General features: G+C 41.3%; 1 long non-coding RNA gene across 1 annotated transcript; it reads right to left on the bottom strand.

The window, feature by feature from the left end:
• Nucleotides 1-775: 775 nt before the first annotated feature.
• Nucleotides 776-7,029, bottom strand: LOC117557327. The gene is made up of 3 exons (XR_004570693.1): nt 6,646-7,029; nt 6,518-6,551; nt 776-871 (listed from the first exon to the last, which is right to left on the bottom strand). It is a non-coding gene; the product is annotated as an uncharacterized LOC117557327 (long non-coding RNA).
• Nucleotides 7,030-15,956: the final 8,927 nt, after the last annotated feature.

Raw genomic sequence — 15,956 nt, forward strand, 5'->3', positions numbered from 1 at the left:
TATTTGCAGCTGCTTGTTCTTGTCCTTTGCGCTTGTTCTTGAGAGAGTTTACACTGACCTCAGGGTGTCCAATCTTGTTTAGTTTTGTGCGGAAATTGGCAACCTCTGTTTTTAGATACTGCTTCCATCCCTCATGGCCAGCACGAGTTCCTCTCTCCTTCAAGCATGGATGGGTATGCACAAGGACAGTAGCAGCCTCTTCGATTTGGGAATCACTGGGATATGCTGTGTATTTGAATATTTCTTCAGCCATGCCTTCAAGGATATCCATTCGCAGTTTAGGAGAAGGGGTAAGAAGAGTGCCATTTGCTCTGAAATCAGCAGTTGCTCTTTGGAGCTGAAATTCAGCAAAATATGAAAAGCGGGGAACAAAGAAGATTGGTGGCCAGGAGGAGGTTCTTGTCTCTGGAGCTGGATCTAGAATGAGAGCGTCTCCACTGTCAAATGAGTGCTGAGAAGACAAGCCGTCTTCATCAGGGGATGTAGTACGAAGGGCATTTACAGAGGTTAGGGTTAGGATCACAGAGCTGTTGCATGTCATGGGTGAAGTTAATGGTGTGCTGGTGCTGCAAGGTAGTGATGTCTCTGGAATGCTGGAGCTAGTTTCTTCACATGAAACAATTACCACTTTTACAGTAGCCTTGTCTTCAATGTCACTGATTGACTCAAGATTAAAATACTAATTTCCAAAGTCGAGATCCTTGTATTGGAGCCTGAACTGTTGTTCAAGTCCAAAATAGGTCTTTATCTCAAGGACAAGTTGATCCACAGATGATGGCATTCCTGACTTGAGGGTACGTTTTCTTGCGTCATCTACACCAAGAACAACTCGCAGGTGGACAGGACATGACATCTTTCCCCTCAATGTATTCTAGGAAACAAATACAGGGAAACAAAGTTAGGACAAGTACTAAACCATCACTAAATATTAACTTGTAACATTTACGTAATTAATTGTTATTTTATGCTTGTGTTGTGCTTACACAGGGATAGCTGTAATGGCATGGAATAGTGGTTGTTACTTCTTTATATGCGCATGTGCTCATGTTTTAAGCTTACATGTCGTGTTTTTGTATGCTTTCTAATGTTTTCTCAAATGCAATCATCCTGCTAGAGACTGCAGGTGAAATTTGGCACATATGGCTAAATCTGGCACCTTTACATGATGGACGTTGTTCATGTTAATGTGCATTGTCCCTTTAAAATAAAGAAATATCTACAGAGTATTCAGCTTTCATTCACAGCTGTTTAAGTCACATTCAGACCAACCTTAAACAATGATATGCCTTTTCAGGGTAACCATTCGCCTTACACCGACAGTGTAGTCACAGAGTGGATAAGCATCGAGCAGCTGTTCAACATCAACGAGGGCAACCTCACTATTCGGAGATATGGTCAACTCATACGCTCTGAAGTGCTCATGATACCATGCACACAATACCCTTACAACAAAGCTCACACTGTTTTCAACAATGCATATTTGAATTATTTCAGCAAAATCAGGCAGACCACCAGTTGAGCCATAAGGAATGAGCATGCCAACTCTGTAGGAGATTCCTTTAAGGGTTGCGTGCTTTGCAAAATGTACTTCGTTAATAGTGGGGTATTTTTGCCTGAGGTGTAACACTACTTTCTGGTTCAGTACATCCACAGGAAGCATGGAAACATTTGAAACTTCCAATGTGGATTTAAGGTGGGATGCAGTGATATGATATGCAATCATTTGCTGATGTTTGAATGCCAATGTGAGTGGTACATTCTTGAAGCAATTTGTGTGACGAGCAACTTGCTTGAAGAAACTGTGCTTTGCCTCAAACCTCATGGTCCATTGCCCAACTAAAGGTCCAAAACGTTCAATCATTTGAGGATAATGCTCAATATAGTGATGTTTTGGTAACAGTTTTGTAGGGAAAAGCTCCAAAAATCTATCTCTGTGTTCCACGATTTTACAGTCCAGGTAGGCAATAGTTTCTTGATTATGAAGAGGGGCGACAGAGAGTTCAACAATTTCTTTTAAATCAAGCAACACATGCCAAGCAGGCTCTGCCTCTGGTATCAAGTCTCCAATTATAAATGGCAACAACCTCAACAGATTCCAATTTTCGTGGGCGTTTCCTCCAATGGTCTTGGAAGCGGCAAAAGTGCGCGGTATGGTATGAGGTTTGTTAGTTCTGTCCCCCCACTTGTATGGAAAGCTCAGGATAAGCTCATTTAAAGTGTTAAGAGATAGATATTTCTTGGAAATAAACAAACCAATGCAAAGGGCAATCTCAACTGGAACAACACCCTCAAATAAGTCGTGTGCAATGTCAGGAGGGTAGCCCCGAGTAACGTGAAAGTAAGATAATATTTTTTGTAAAAACACACTCTCTCTTTACCCCACAACAGATGGTGGCATTCTCTCTTGCAAATGTAATGTGCTTGTGATGCAAGTCTTTTGTACGATTTTCAAAATAACCTGACTGAACCGTTTTAGTCTGAATGTCTGCTCTTGTACCTGTACAAAATCTGCAGAAGTAGACACCAGAAAAGCATTCAATGAACCCTGCTATCCCGTGGGCTCCTAGGTTGTCTGCAATGACCGACTGGACAGTGCCTTTCACAGACGCTCCAAGACCTGAAATAAAAACACCATGTGTCTCTAGAATGACCAAGTCTTGTAAAAGGGGATCTAAAATGTGTTCATATCCGTACTCTTTCACATCAATAGTCTTGCATAATACAGCTAAGTAGATGGAAGAAAGAGCTGAGTGAGATCCAGGTGGTAAATTATTCAAAATCCAATACACACCACAAAGTTTATGAGTTTTTCTGGACGTACCTATGGGGTTGCACACCTCAAAGTCATCAACATATAGTGATAATGATAATTTCAAATCCTCCCCAGTAAAAAGGCCATTTTCTTTTGAGTAAATTCCATCTCTTATCGACTTATACTGCCCTAAACACTGTGTACTTTTCTGTGTCTCGTGTGTGTGAATTACACTTTTTAGTATGTCACTGTTACTTAACAGATGCTGCAAAGAACGCAATATAGAAATATACTGATATGTTCTTTTACTCTTAGGATCAAGGATGTACTCAACTGGATTTACCACACTGAAATATTCTTTGTAATACTTTTTTCTTTTGAAAGATGTAGCGAGGGGGCCGTCTTTTGCAAAGGCTTTGGTCAAGGGATTAGATTTACACACTTCTTGAGCAAGCTCTTTGACAATGGACTCATCAATTTCAACACAGTGGTTTTTTAAAATGTCCGATAGGCCGTTAAAGGTTATCGGAACAGATGAGAAGCTTAACAAAAAGTGTAATTCCTGCAGTAATTCGTCAATTGCAGTTGCCGGTACAAACAAAATGTGTTCTAATTTCAGTAAAACAGAGGCAATTTTCTGCTCAATAACCTTGGGTAGATCTTCAGTATCAAAACAACCATGTGCATCTATACAAGTATCAGATTCTACATCTGCATCTGCAGCACCATCAATAACAGAATTGTCAGATTCAATTAATCCAACAACTACAGTAACAACCTCAGCTTTGAAATCACTTAAAATATGGGGATTATGTTTCCTGTATTTATGAGTATGAAATGTATTGTAGATGTTAGTTTTAAAAACACAATCTTTAAACATGCATGTTACAGTTTCATTTCTCCGTAGATGTTCATTTACATGACTGAAATAAGCTTGTTCATTTGAAAGCTCAGGACAAGCACACAACTGACATGAAAATGTAGACAACTCAGATGGCTTTGGAGATGTTTGGGTTTTATGACTACGGTATATATGACTCAAAAGACTGTTCCACAATCTAAATGTGCAGGGGCAATTACGCAGAGGTGTGGACTCGAGTCACATGACTTGGACTCGAGTCAGACTCGAGTCACACATTTTATGACTTGAGACTCGACTTGACAACATCACAAAAGACTTGCGACTCGACTTGGACTTGAACACCAATGACTCGGGACTTGACTTGGACTTGAGCCTTCTGACTTGAGGTGACTTGATACTTTAATTGAGAGGTCTCCAACACGCCGATCGCGAGCTGCCGTTAGAAGAGCAGACTCCCGTCGGGGAGAGCAGAATCTTCAGCCGCTCCTACTCTTGCTGAGAATCCTTGCAGGCAGGGGCGGGTCTTTATTTAGCTGGCCCACCATGCAGCCAATCATATGCGAGGACACACTAGGATCATACCATTATGTGAAAGAAGGGTGGGGGGCACAGCATGTGTAGTGGTACAGGCCAGCTGCACAGAGCGACGGGGAGCCGGATTTAAATGCAAGCGCGTCGGAAAAAGTCAAGAAATGAGCGAAAACCGAAAAAAGGATCTGGCTGAGTGCAGGATTTGTAAAATGAAAATAACCTTCAGAGCAGGGTTTTTAAGGCCTTAAAAAGGTCTTAAATATGATTCAGAAGGTCTTAAAAATTATCGGATTTGAAAGGTACTTCTATGTTGCGATAGCGTCTAAATGTGTTTTGGGGGAAATGTCCGGGCTGCAAAGTAACCAGTACGGTAATAGCCTTTCAGTTCCCCCCAACAATTTGTATTGAATTAAATCAACATGGAACCAGTAATCACTAACTTTGTTTCCCCCGGCCCCTTATTGGAGAACACCCAGCTAGTAACCTAGCAACCAAGCTTCAGCTCATGTAGCCTATCTTCGAATCTACTTACAAATAAATATGGGGAAGTGTAAGTTCAACCGTATTTGGTTGGAAAACATCTAATTTAGTGCTTGGTTGAAACCAGTGGAGGGAACGTGTTTGAAGCCCGCTGCACCTTTTGCAAAATAAATTAGCATTTGTTTTGCTAATGTAGCGTTAGCTAGTGGAGTGTTAGCTAGTGCAGCAGCTCCCGCAACAACACCGGGGGAACTCCGGGCGAAGTTTGGGTCTACGTCAACCCTAAAAGCGGAGGTGCTGTAGACGCTAAATACCGTAGCTAAACACCAATCATACAACAGCAATGATGAAATAGTGTAGCCAAGGCAGCAGAGCTCTGAATATAGCTCTTGTCACTCTCTCTCAGAGACACACACACACACACACACACACACACACACACACACACACACACACACACACACACACACACACACACACACACACACACACACACACACACACACACACACACACACACACACACACACACACACACACACACACACACACACACACACACACACACACACACACAAGGGCTGCTCGATTATGGCAATAATCAAGATTATGTTGGTCAATAATTAATATCACGATTATTCATTGACTTTGAAAACATCCATTTATTGAACTTTAAAACAAATAATAATTTGAACAGTATATTTTGAACTGTTGATTACCCTGAACGTATAATTCAACTGAAAAACTAATACAAAAATTAATTAAATAAATGATACATTACTAAAAAAATCATTAGATCAAATATGTTCTGGTGCACTGTCACAACCTAGCAAAGCAAAATAATCGTTTTTTCCGATTATGTTGTTTTCGTAATTGTGGCAGGCCAAAATCGTAATTGCGATTAAAATATGATTAATTGCATAGCCCTAACACACAGACGCACACACATACACACTTTTTGTCTAACACGCTAACACAGTTCTGTTGTGTTCAGTCACTGTTCTTATGTTGAACATGAATACATTTACTTTGTAAGTGATTATGGGACGTATTTCTTCTTTATATACATTTTCCTTCATACTTTATTACCGTGAAATAGGTCTTAAATTCTATTCAAAGTGGTCTTAAAAAGGTGTTAAAAAGTCTTAAATTTGAGTTGGCGAAACCTGCAGGAACCCTGTACAATAAAAAGTCCTGCATTCAAAATGTTACAAGTAAAAGTACAAAAGTATTAGCATCAAAATATACTTAAAGTACCACCTGCAGAGGGATCTAGATGCAGGTGTTCTTTTCCCCATAGAGACCGCCTCGCTGCACATTATCCCTTGCATAAAGATAGATTGTGGGTCCCTTATAACATGTTGTACACAGTGGAAATAAACATTCTGGTCACCTCAACATCAGGGATCTTATACATTAAACTCCTTCTGAATCAAACCGTCACGGTAGCCTTACCTTACTGATCCCTCTTAAATTAGAAAAATACACGTTACTTTACCAGCAGAGAGAAAATGGATTATTAAATTATTAATGTGACTAATAAAGAGCAATTTGATTATTAAGTATTATTCTGTTGATCGATGTCATTACATTTGGTGAAAAACACATAATGACTTGTTTATGACTCGTTTTGTCAAAGTTTAGGACTTGACTTGACTTGAACTTGCCCATCCTGACTTGAGACTTGACTTGGACTTGCAAAACAATGACTTGAGACTTGACTCGGACTTGAGCGCAAAGACTTGAGACTTGACTCGGACTTGCAAAACAATGACTTGGTCCCACCTCTGGCAATTAGTGTATGGGCAAGGATGCCGGAACCTGTTCCCATGATGTTTTAATTTGCCATGTTTAAGCAGCTCGTATCTACTTGCTACAGACTTTCCACACACCTTACATTGCCACACGCCCATTCACATATTACACCTAAAAAAAAGAAAAAAAAATACAAGTTTAAAAAACTTCTCAATGCTATGAAGTATAAGAAATGAAATTATTGCATCACGTTCAAATTACTTACCTATATAGAGGTTGCCCATCCACAATGTTGATTTAGCTCCTAGATCTATAACAAAAATAGCACACGGTTAGTTTCCAAAGGTGAGGAATAAGCTATTCCTTGGCATTGTAGAACAATGCAGCAAACTAGCCAGATATTGAAATATTATGTAAATAAATAAGGCCTCTGCTGGATGTCTGTGATGTAGAGCAGCAGCTTGATTTAAAAATGATGCTACTTGGTAGAAAATGTCGGTTTTTAATCACTAATTAATTAGTATTATGTCATATTTGATTATTCACACCAACCCTAGTATGGAGGACAACAACATGACAAACATCAATAAATCAATCAAATAATCACTAAATGAAATGAATGCTCAAATAACTATAAGAGGGAATAGGGAAATAATTAATAGTATAAATAATTGCAGGAGTAAATAAATACTTGAGAGAATGAAGACAAATTGGAAGAAAAATAATAAATACATAGTAAAATAAAGCATAAATACATGAGTAATTCATGAATATATACATAAATCAAGTACATAAATGCATGAATAGAAGTTGGTAAATTAAGAGGGCTCCAATATGTCTTACATTTATTTATTTTCATCCATGTATTTATGCATTTCTTTTTTCTTTCCTATCCTAACTCTACTCTCTTTCTGTCTGGCTCGAGCTACAGCTATAGCTAAGCCTTATGTCATGACGAAGAGTGGAGTTGATATAAGAAAGTATTAGATAGTGTTAGCTAAAAATACGGCACGAAAAGAACTCCAATGTAACTTGAATTACTAATGGCGCGTTTCCACTTCAGGCCTCGCTCGGTTTGGTTAGGCCTTATTAGCCCGGCTCATTTTTGGCGCGTTTCCACTGCAGCGGGTAGCTCGCTTTAAGCGTGCCGAGCCGTGCGGCCAGAAAAAAGGTGAAAAAGTAGCCCCGGGTCAAAACTAGGCCAAGTGGAAACGCAACCAAAAACGGGCCCCGTACGGCTCGGCACGCTTAAAGCGAGCTACCCGCTGCAGTGGAAACGCGCCATTACTCTCACGAATTCCCAGGTGTATCTGTGCTGCGATCACCGCATTGAGACAGACCGGAAGTACGGTGGCTAAGGCTAAGCTACTACTGTAATTATTGACGCAACCTAAGCGACAGAAACATACATAGCCCTCCTAATAGGGCATTCGGGCTTATGTTTGGAGGGCAACAAAGCACAAAATGTGCTGCTGGCTCTGGTTCATGCTTAGTACAAGCAGCACCCAACTAGCTAGGCCTCGTTTCGCTAGCTAGGCCTCGTTTCGCTAGCTAGCCAGCCAGCATTGTGGCGCAAAACTAACTGCACGACGAATATACACATGCAGACAATTCTATTCGTATAGCATAAACACGTTAAAATAACTGTTCATCTTCAATAACGTATGGTTAAGCAGCGGAATATTAAACAATTAGACTTACCTAAAGTCCGTCGATCGACGGTGTAGGTTGAAACCAAACGCCAAGTCAAGCGGGTAGCACATAGAAAACACCAAGTCTACGTCAGTAACGTCATGCTTTGCCTCCCTTCAGGGTCTGCCTCCCCTTTATGGGATTTAATAGAATAAACTGTACTAATTGTCTTACATTCCGTTTATATTCAACATATTCACGTTGTGTTTAATTGCTTGAACAAATCCACTTTATATTTGACAGATTTCAGTTATATTATATCTGAAAATATTGCTTCATATTTATGTGGACCAAGAATCCGTTTTTTGAGTGTAGTATATTCCCCTTAAATCCGTGGTGCTTAAGGGGGATGGCTTTTCGGGCTGTTCCCGGGCCTTCACATAGCAGTCACTAGGTAGTATATTCCCCTCAAAGCCGTGGTGCTTAATTGGGATGGCTTTTCGGGCGTTCCCGGGCCTTCACATAGCAGTTTCACTAGGTAGTGTATATAGGTAGTATATTCCTCTCCAAGCCGCTGTGCTCAGGGAAGAATCGGCTCTGGGCTATTCCTCAGGCCTACACATAGCAGTCTCACTTAGTAGTATATTCCCCTTAAAGCTGATGTGCTTAGGGGGAATGGCCACATGGCAGCTCGCCAGGCCCTCTACTTATCAGTCTTACATCACCAGCGTCAGGCTCGGGCTACGCAGTTTTGGGGGATAGTATCTAATCTCCATGCAGTTTTGGGGGTTAGTTATTTAATCATCACTCATCGTGCTATGTATATGTATGGAGTGATGATGCCCGAGCCTAGTTGCCAAACTCAACTATATGCTGCTTCTAATAAACATGTTAAAGGAACACGTGAGTTGTCTGACTGAAATGGGGCGAAGCCTGCGAGCTAGTTCAGGCAGTCAACTCGAGCACTTATGCTGCATTCATACATAACGCCCCTTGCCACTCTACAACCAACCAAACAGAGTCTCCTTAATATGCCGCTCTATTTAACCTGCAGATCTCTCTCCATGCATTGCTTGCTGCTGCTATTGCTGCAGCTACCTCTACGTCGCTGCTGCTTGCCTGCTGCCACTGCTGTGTTCACTTGCTATTGCTGCGTTCATGTTCCTGCTGCTGTGTTTCATGTTGCTGCTGCTTGCCTGCCCCACCACCACCCCAGCTTCCACCCCAGCTTCCACCTGTAGGCTCGGGGGTTAGTTATTTAATCATCACTCATCGTGCTATGTATATCTATGGAGTGATGATGCCCGAGCCTAGTCGCCAAACTCAACTATATGCTGCTTCTAATAAACATGTTAAAGGAACACGTGAGTTGTCTGACTGAAATGTAGCTTAGCTCAAATTCAATCAGGAAGACCAATAACCTCTGTCTGTTACACGTCATTTCAATACTCTCTCCTCTCTCAATAGAGAGGCGAAGTCCCTCCCCTTCCGAAAGCCTCCATGGGACCCCGGAAGCGGAAAATTATACATTGAAGTCAATGGAGAGAGAAAGGTTATCTTTTGATCCCGTTTGAATTGTGTCACGAATGACACATATGATGTTTGTCAATTTAAAAGAAAATGTTGCAAGTCAAAAAAATAAAACTGTGAAGTTACACATTTTTTTGTGTGACACCGCTCAGTGAACTACAGGTCTCTGGTCTCGCACAATACGCGTCACCATCACAAAGACGGCCGTCACGTTAGCAAATTTCACCTGTTTCTTTCAGAATGAGGCGAAAAGTATAAAACGAGGTGAACATCACTACAAGTCTGGGCACGTTGAGAGCTGTACATACACGAAAGGGGAGTTAGTCGGTTCTGTAAGAGCAGCGGGACCGGCTTTACAAGGTTTCGGTGAGTAATATGAGTGCAATGTGTAACGTTAATGTCAGCTAGCTAACATTAGCTAACAAGGTACACTAGCGTGTTTTGTTTTAGTAACTAGTTTTCTCCTTAAGAAATTCGTGGTCTCTGTGTATGCTGTGGATAACATTAGTGTTCACAAGAACAAGGTACATTCCCGTGTTTTGTTTTAGTTGCTCTTCAAATTGAAGCGGCCAGTTGTATATCGACTATACTGTATGTGTGATCTCCTTTTTCTCGTTGTGTCATTTGAGTTTATTTGCTGTGTGTAGATTCAAGGATTTTGGTTATCTAGGCACAGCTGCGTGTGACTCCCTCTGGTACACCGGTATGTGTTTTCCTAATGTAGAGAGCATTGATTAATTAATAAACTACACACTGAGTCTAGATCCTGACCAAATCCTTTTTTTTGTTGATCCAAATGTTTTTCAAAAATGTATTCATACACATTTAGAAAAATACAATGTACAATCACAACCAATACAACACAAATTACAAAAAATACAGAAAAAACAAACAATAACAACAGACAAGAGGACAAAACTATGGAAAAATAAACCCTCCCACCCCCAGATCCGGACCATCCTTGTATTATTGCTCATTCAATCTATTATAGCATGCTAACAAATGGTACTTACTTTATTTTTACAGATCTGCATGGGAGACGATGGTGCGATGCAGAGCGCTGTCTGTGATTGTGCACAGGAGATGTACAAATGCAGCCACGCTGCAGCATTGGCAATATTTGCCATGTGGCAGATCAGCTCCACAGATGTTGAGTGCCAGTGGAGGAAGCCTGCCACTTCCAAAGTAGTCCAGCCGGTGTCTCAACTTTACCATCAGCGAGAGGAGACATACAACCCACTGGCCAGAGACATCGCCAACTGTCAACTGGGGGGTTGTAAACGAGGCCGAAGGGGTGAAGGCTTTTGTGGAGGCCTATCAAGTGACAGTGTTCGAGTCTGGTCTCTTTGTGAGTGAGTCGGGTGTGTTGGGAGCATCACCCGATGGACTTGTGCAGCCATCTGCCCTGCTGGAGGTGAAGTGTCCACACAGCCAGAGGAACATGACCATCGCGGAGGCAGTCCAGTTACCATCCTTCTGTCTCCGTGAGGAGGGTGGGTCATATATTATCAAGGAGAATCACCCATACTGGCACCAGTCACCGGTTTATACTAGGCAGCTGCATATCACAGACCGGAGTCTCTGCTACTTTGTTGTGTGGACCACGAAGGAGGCGATCATCATCCCCATCCCCAAAGACCCTGCATGGCATGGAAATCTCCTCCTCCTGGAAAAATTCTACACCCAGCATATGCTCCCTGTGTTGGCCAGTAGAGAGGAGGACATTTCAATAAACATACTCTTAACACCCTCGGACTCTGCGTTGTGTTTCGTATGTGTGATGGGGTGTTATGCAGGGGGGAGGAAAACAGGACACAGCAGATTGGGATTGTGGTGGAGATGCTGAGCAGTTATTTAATTGTTGCATGTAATTATTATTATACTGCGTGCTTCTGAGTTATTCAATGTTTTGCTGTAACATGGATCTGTATGTAACTCTATTTACTTGTTATCTACCACACTTCCTTCTACATCATACACCATCATTATACATGATGGTGTATATAGGATATATATATTTGTATACATATCTGTAAATTGTATTTTATTTAAACGTCTTTTTGATCTCTCAAACTGAGTAAGATTGACAATAAAGTTGACTTTGAAAAATATATATATTCTTTATGAAAATAGTTGACTGTTGTCAAATGAATCCAAATGAAACGTTGGACTGAACTACAACTACGCCTTTAAATCTCTACGGACTGTTTTTCAGTGGGATGGCAAGTTCCTATCTTTAAACATTTATTAGTTTTTTCTCAGAACAGATTTGATTTTCTGAAGTTAATTTAACTTACCGAATATACCGAATACTTGTTTTAGAACTTTATTACATATTTTTATATAAATAGTTTGAATGATCCATAATTGACAGAAGCTTGTGTTTACACTGACCTGTTACTCATATATTAATGTCTTTGTAACTTCAGTAAACCACTACCTCACTCATTTCTTTCATTCATCACGGTTCAGTAAACTAAGTGATACATGAACCAGTTTAATCATTATAATAACGTAGGATTGCAACTCTTTGAAACTGTAGGTGGCTCTTAAAAGAGCCGTTGTGTTTGGGTGTGCTGGTCTCAGGTCAGTCTAAGCCCTCTCTCCGCGGATGCGGCGGGCCAGCTGGATGTCCTTGGGCATGATGGTGACCCTCTTTGCTTGGTTCATCTTACTGGGGGGCAGCTACATGGATGTTGGTGCAGTCCACAATCATTGTGCAGTTGAAGGCAGAATGAATTTATTATTGACTCAGAATGAAGCACAACTTCATGTCATACAATACATTGACTTTATTTGTAATTATGTAAAAAAATATGAGCATTGATTAGCAAGCAGGACCTGCAGGAACAGAGAATGGTGATGGATGGAGCTGGGAAGAGAGAAGAATAAAGAAAACAGATCAACTTTATTATCGGATATTAAAAATTCAATTTCAAAACAAGTTGCCGCTCCTACAGTTTTCTAGTATGTAAAGATGATTTCACATGACCTATGCAAAATATCACACTCAATACATGTGTGTCTCTGGGGGGTGCATTGTGCCTTTGATGTATATAAATAATATACCATAACCAAATACTATTACGTACAGTGGAGAGCAGGTCAGTGTGCATGTTCCTCAACGTCTCAGCAGTTACAGGTGAGGTAAAGACAATAAAAGAGAAAAAGGTCAGTAACAACACTTTAAAGTAACAACACTTTGAATAATTATCTCTTCTAACAATTTTCTCTCAATAAGCACACAACGACTGTCTTTCCAACAAACAGATTGTCATCACAATGAAACACGTCCAGAAGAATGACATGCAAAGCTCCCTGCCTGCCTTCGACTCTCCCTGAACTGCTTCCTTAGCACCCGGTGGAGGGCGCAGTAGGCTACTCTTCAAAAGTTTCACGAAATACTTACCATCATGTTTGGTTACTGTTTAACATTTTGGTTTACTTCATGTAATAAAATAATAACTTCATGGTAAGGCTACTAAAAATGACAAGGCTAAGTAATGTAATGCTAACTAACGTGCTCGCTACTCGTCGCTACTAGCTAGGTAGCTAACTTGACTATGTTCCATGCACAACATGTATATTACCTATGATATTACCTGATATGTCTGATCCAGTGACTCCTGGTCCTTTCATCAGACGGGAATCGATAGAACGAGCAAGTGGTATGATCACTTTTGTGATTACAACCTGGTACAAAGCACACAGGCATCTTGTAAAAGTGAACCAGCAGTGGCTCGTCTGGTCTTCAACCTTCCTACATTTTCCCACACTACTCCGCTCCTACGCTCACTTCACTGGCTTCCGGTAACTGCTAGAATCCACTTCAAGACACTGGTACTTGCTTACCATGCTGCGAATGGATCTGGCCCTTCGTACATCCAGGACATGGTTAAACCGTACACCCCAGCGCGTGCACTACGCTCTGCATCAGCAAAACGACTCGCTGCGCCCTCGCTGCGAGGGGGACCCAAGTTCCCAACGGCGAAAACACGTGGGTTTGCTGTCCTGGCTCCAGGATGGTGGAATGAGCTCCCCATTGACATCAGGACGGCAGATAGCTTGCACATCTTCCGGCGCAAACTGAAAACTCATCTCTTTCGACTCCACTTCGAGCGATAGAACTATTAACGAAGCACTTTTGAGTAGCACTTGAAATGTTTTTGCTCTATGAAACCTGATGTACTTATATGATTCTGTTTTCTTCAAGTTGTATTTTGTTGGACGAACGCATTTATTGTAAGTCGCTTTGGATAAAAGCGTCAGCTAAATGCAATGTAATGTAATGTAATGTAATGAACCAACCACTTGGAGCATTATTGCCTGTGACATCACTTACGCGACCCAGAATGGGATTTGGGATTTGTAGTTGCGTATTTTTCATAGTCTTATATTTCAACAGTTTTACGACAAAATGTGACTTTTTTGACATGGAAATGATTGTTTAAGATTGACAAACATCATATGTGTAGTTCGTGGCACAATTCAAACGGGATCAAAAGATACGTTTTCTCTCTCCATTGAATTCAATGTATAATTTTTCGCTTCCGGGGTCCCATGGACCGGAAGTAGATGGGCGTGACTTCGCCTCCCCATAAGTGATCGGGGGCGTTACTCCCCAGCTAACCAATCACTTCCCCCCATTCTCACAAGCCTATCCTTGCACCCACTAACCCCTTTAAATCTGCTCTTCCCTCTCCGCCAGCTGTCATTTCAGATGACAACGCGCAACCCTCCTCCACCCCTTTGCCTCCTGTCTCCTAATCAGTGTTGGGACTTTGTAACGCGTTACTGTAACTCCGTTATTTTTGGCAGTAACTAGTACTCTAACGCATTACTTTTTAAATGCAGTAACTCAGTTACCGTTACTACATGGTGCGTTACTCCGTTAGTTTTTTTATATAGTCAACAGCCAGGCGAACAGAGATGAGAACTGTACTTAAGTACAGTACTTGAGTAAATGTACTTAGATACTTCCTGTGTCACATGCGGAGACGGGCTGTGGGCGTGTTTGTGTTGTTTACTAACAAGACTATCATGGCGGCGGCGGAGCTCAAGTCTAGTTTCTCCACCTGGAGATATTCTCACTATTTCACTTTTGTCGAGCACAAAGAAAAGAACGTTTTAGTTAAATGTAAGTTGTGTCTTGGCGGGTCAAAGATCCTATCTACTGCCCAAACCAGTAATTCAAATCTCTTAAAACATCTGCAAAAACAACATGCTGGGACGAAGCTAGTAGCTAAGACCACAGAGACTCAGCCGACGCTACTCCACCTCCACCTAAGCAACAGCGGCTGGATTTTAACCAAGGGACTGCTAGCCAGGGAAAAGTCGATGCACGGTATGTTGTAGAACACATGCAGGCTATTGCTACAGTGGAGTCACCCGCTTTCAGGGAGCTAGTTAGCATGATACCATGTCCGGGCGGCACACGGCATATTGGACGGAAAACTTTTTCCAACTACCTGGAGAAAGAATATACAAAAATGAAAAGCCAGCTAATATCGATGCAATCCAGATTGCATATAATGCATGTCAAGTTGATCAACAGATTGTATTATTCTCCAATGCAATAACAGTACTGAAATGAAGGCTATAAGGGCATTAATGGGAGCCCTTTTGTTAAGTAACTAAAACGTTACTTTTCACAGTAACGCATTACTTTTTGGTGTAAATAATCAGTAAAGTAACTGAGTTACTTTGAAATGAAGTAACTAGTAACGGTAACTAGTTACTGGTTTTCAGTAACTAGCACAACACTGCTCCTAATACATGGCCAAGCTAAAACCTTCTTCCTTCAGACCGGACCGAACTACTTATCACCACCACCAGTGTCTAGACCCCGGGGGGTTTCATCAGAGCGGTTTTCCCCCTCCTTAATGATTATCCTGCAAACCGGGGTCTAATCGCCAAACACCATTTCATTCACTCGTTATAATCTGTCAATCACTTTTCATTCATATTATGTGTCCCGGTAATAAACATGTATTTCATACATCACGTCTCTCCAGATTGAACAGGCATTTCATTCCATATGGCTGACATTTTTATCCAGCCTCTTCCCTTTTACATTGGAGATGAGCTTCTGGAGGACAATGACCGTTTATCTGTTGTTCACATGAGTTGTGGCTCTTCCGCTGATTTCACTTTGTAAATGAAGAAGGTGAGGGAGGGTGTCTTCGGATTTCCTATTCTCGGTTAATTTAAGCATGAACTGTCAGAACCATGATTAACACTCAAACTAAGCTGGAGACACACAGTGTGTTTGTAAAGGAACACACACACACACACACACACACACACACACACACACACACACACACTGATTTCACTTTCTGGGTTAGAATCGATGTTCTAATGAACACTCAGGACCTTTACACTTTTTCATTGAGGGATGTCAGAGCGGAGAGG

The sequence above is a fragment of the Gymnodraco acuticeps genome, unplaced genomic scaffold, assembly GCF_902827175.1.
Source record: "Gymnodraco acuticeps unplaced genomic scaffold, fGymAcu1.1, whole genome shotgun sequence".
NCBI classification, from domain to species: Eukaryota; Metazoa; Chordata; class Actinopteri; order Perciformes; family Bathydraconidae; genus Gymnodraco; species Gymnodraco acuticeps.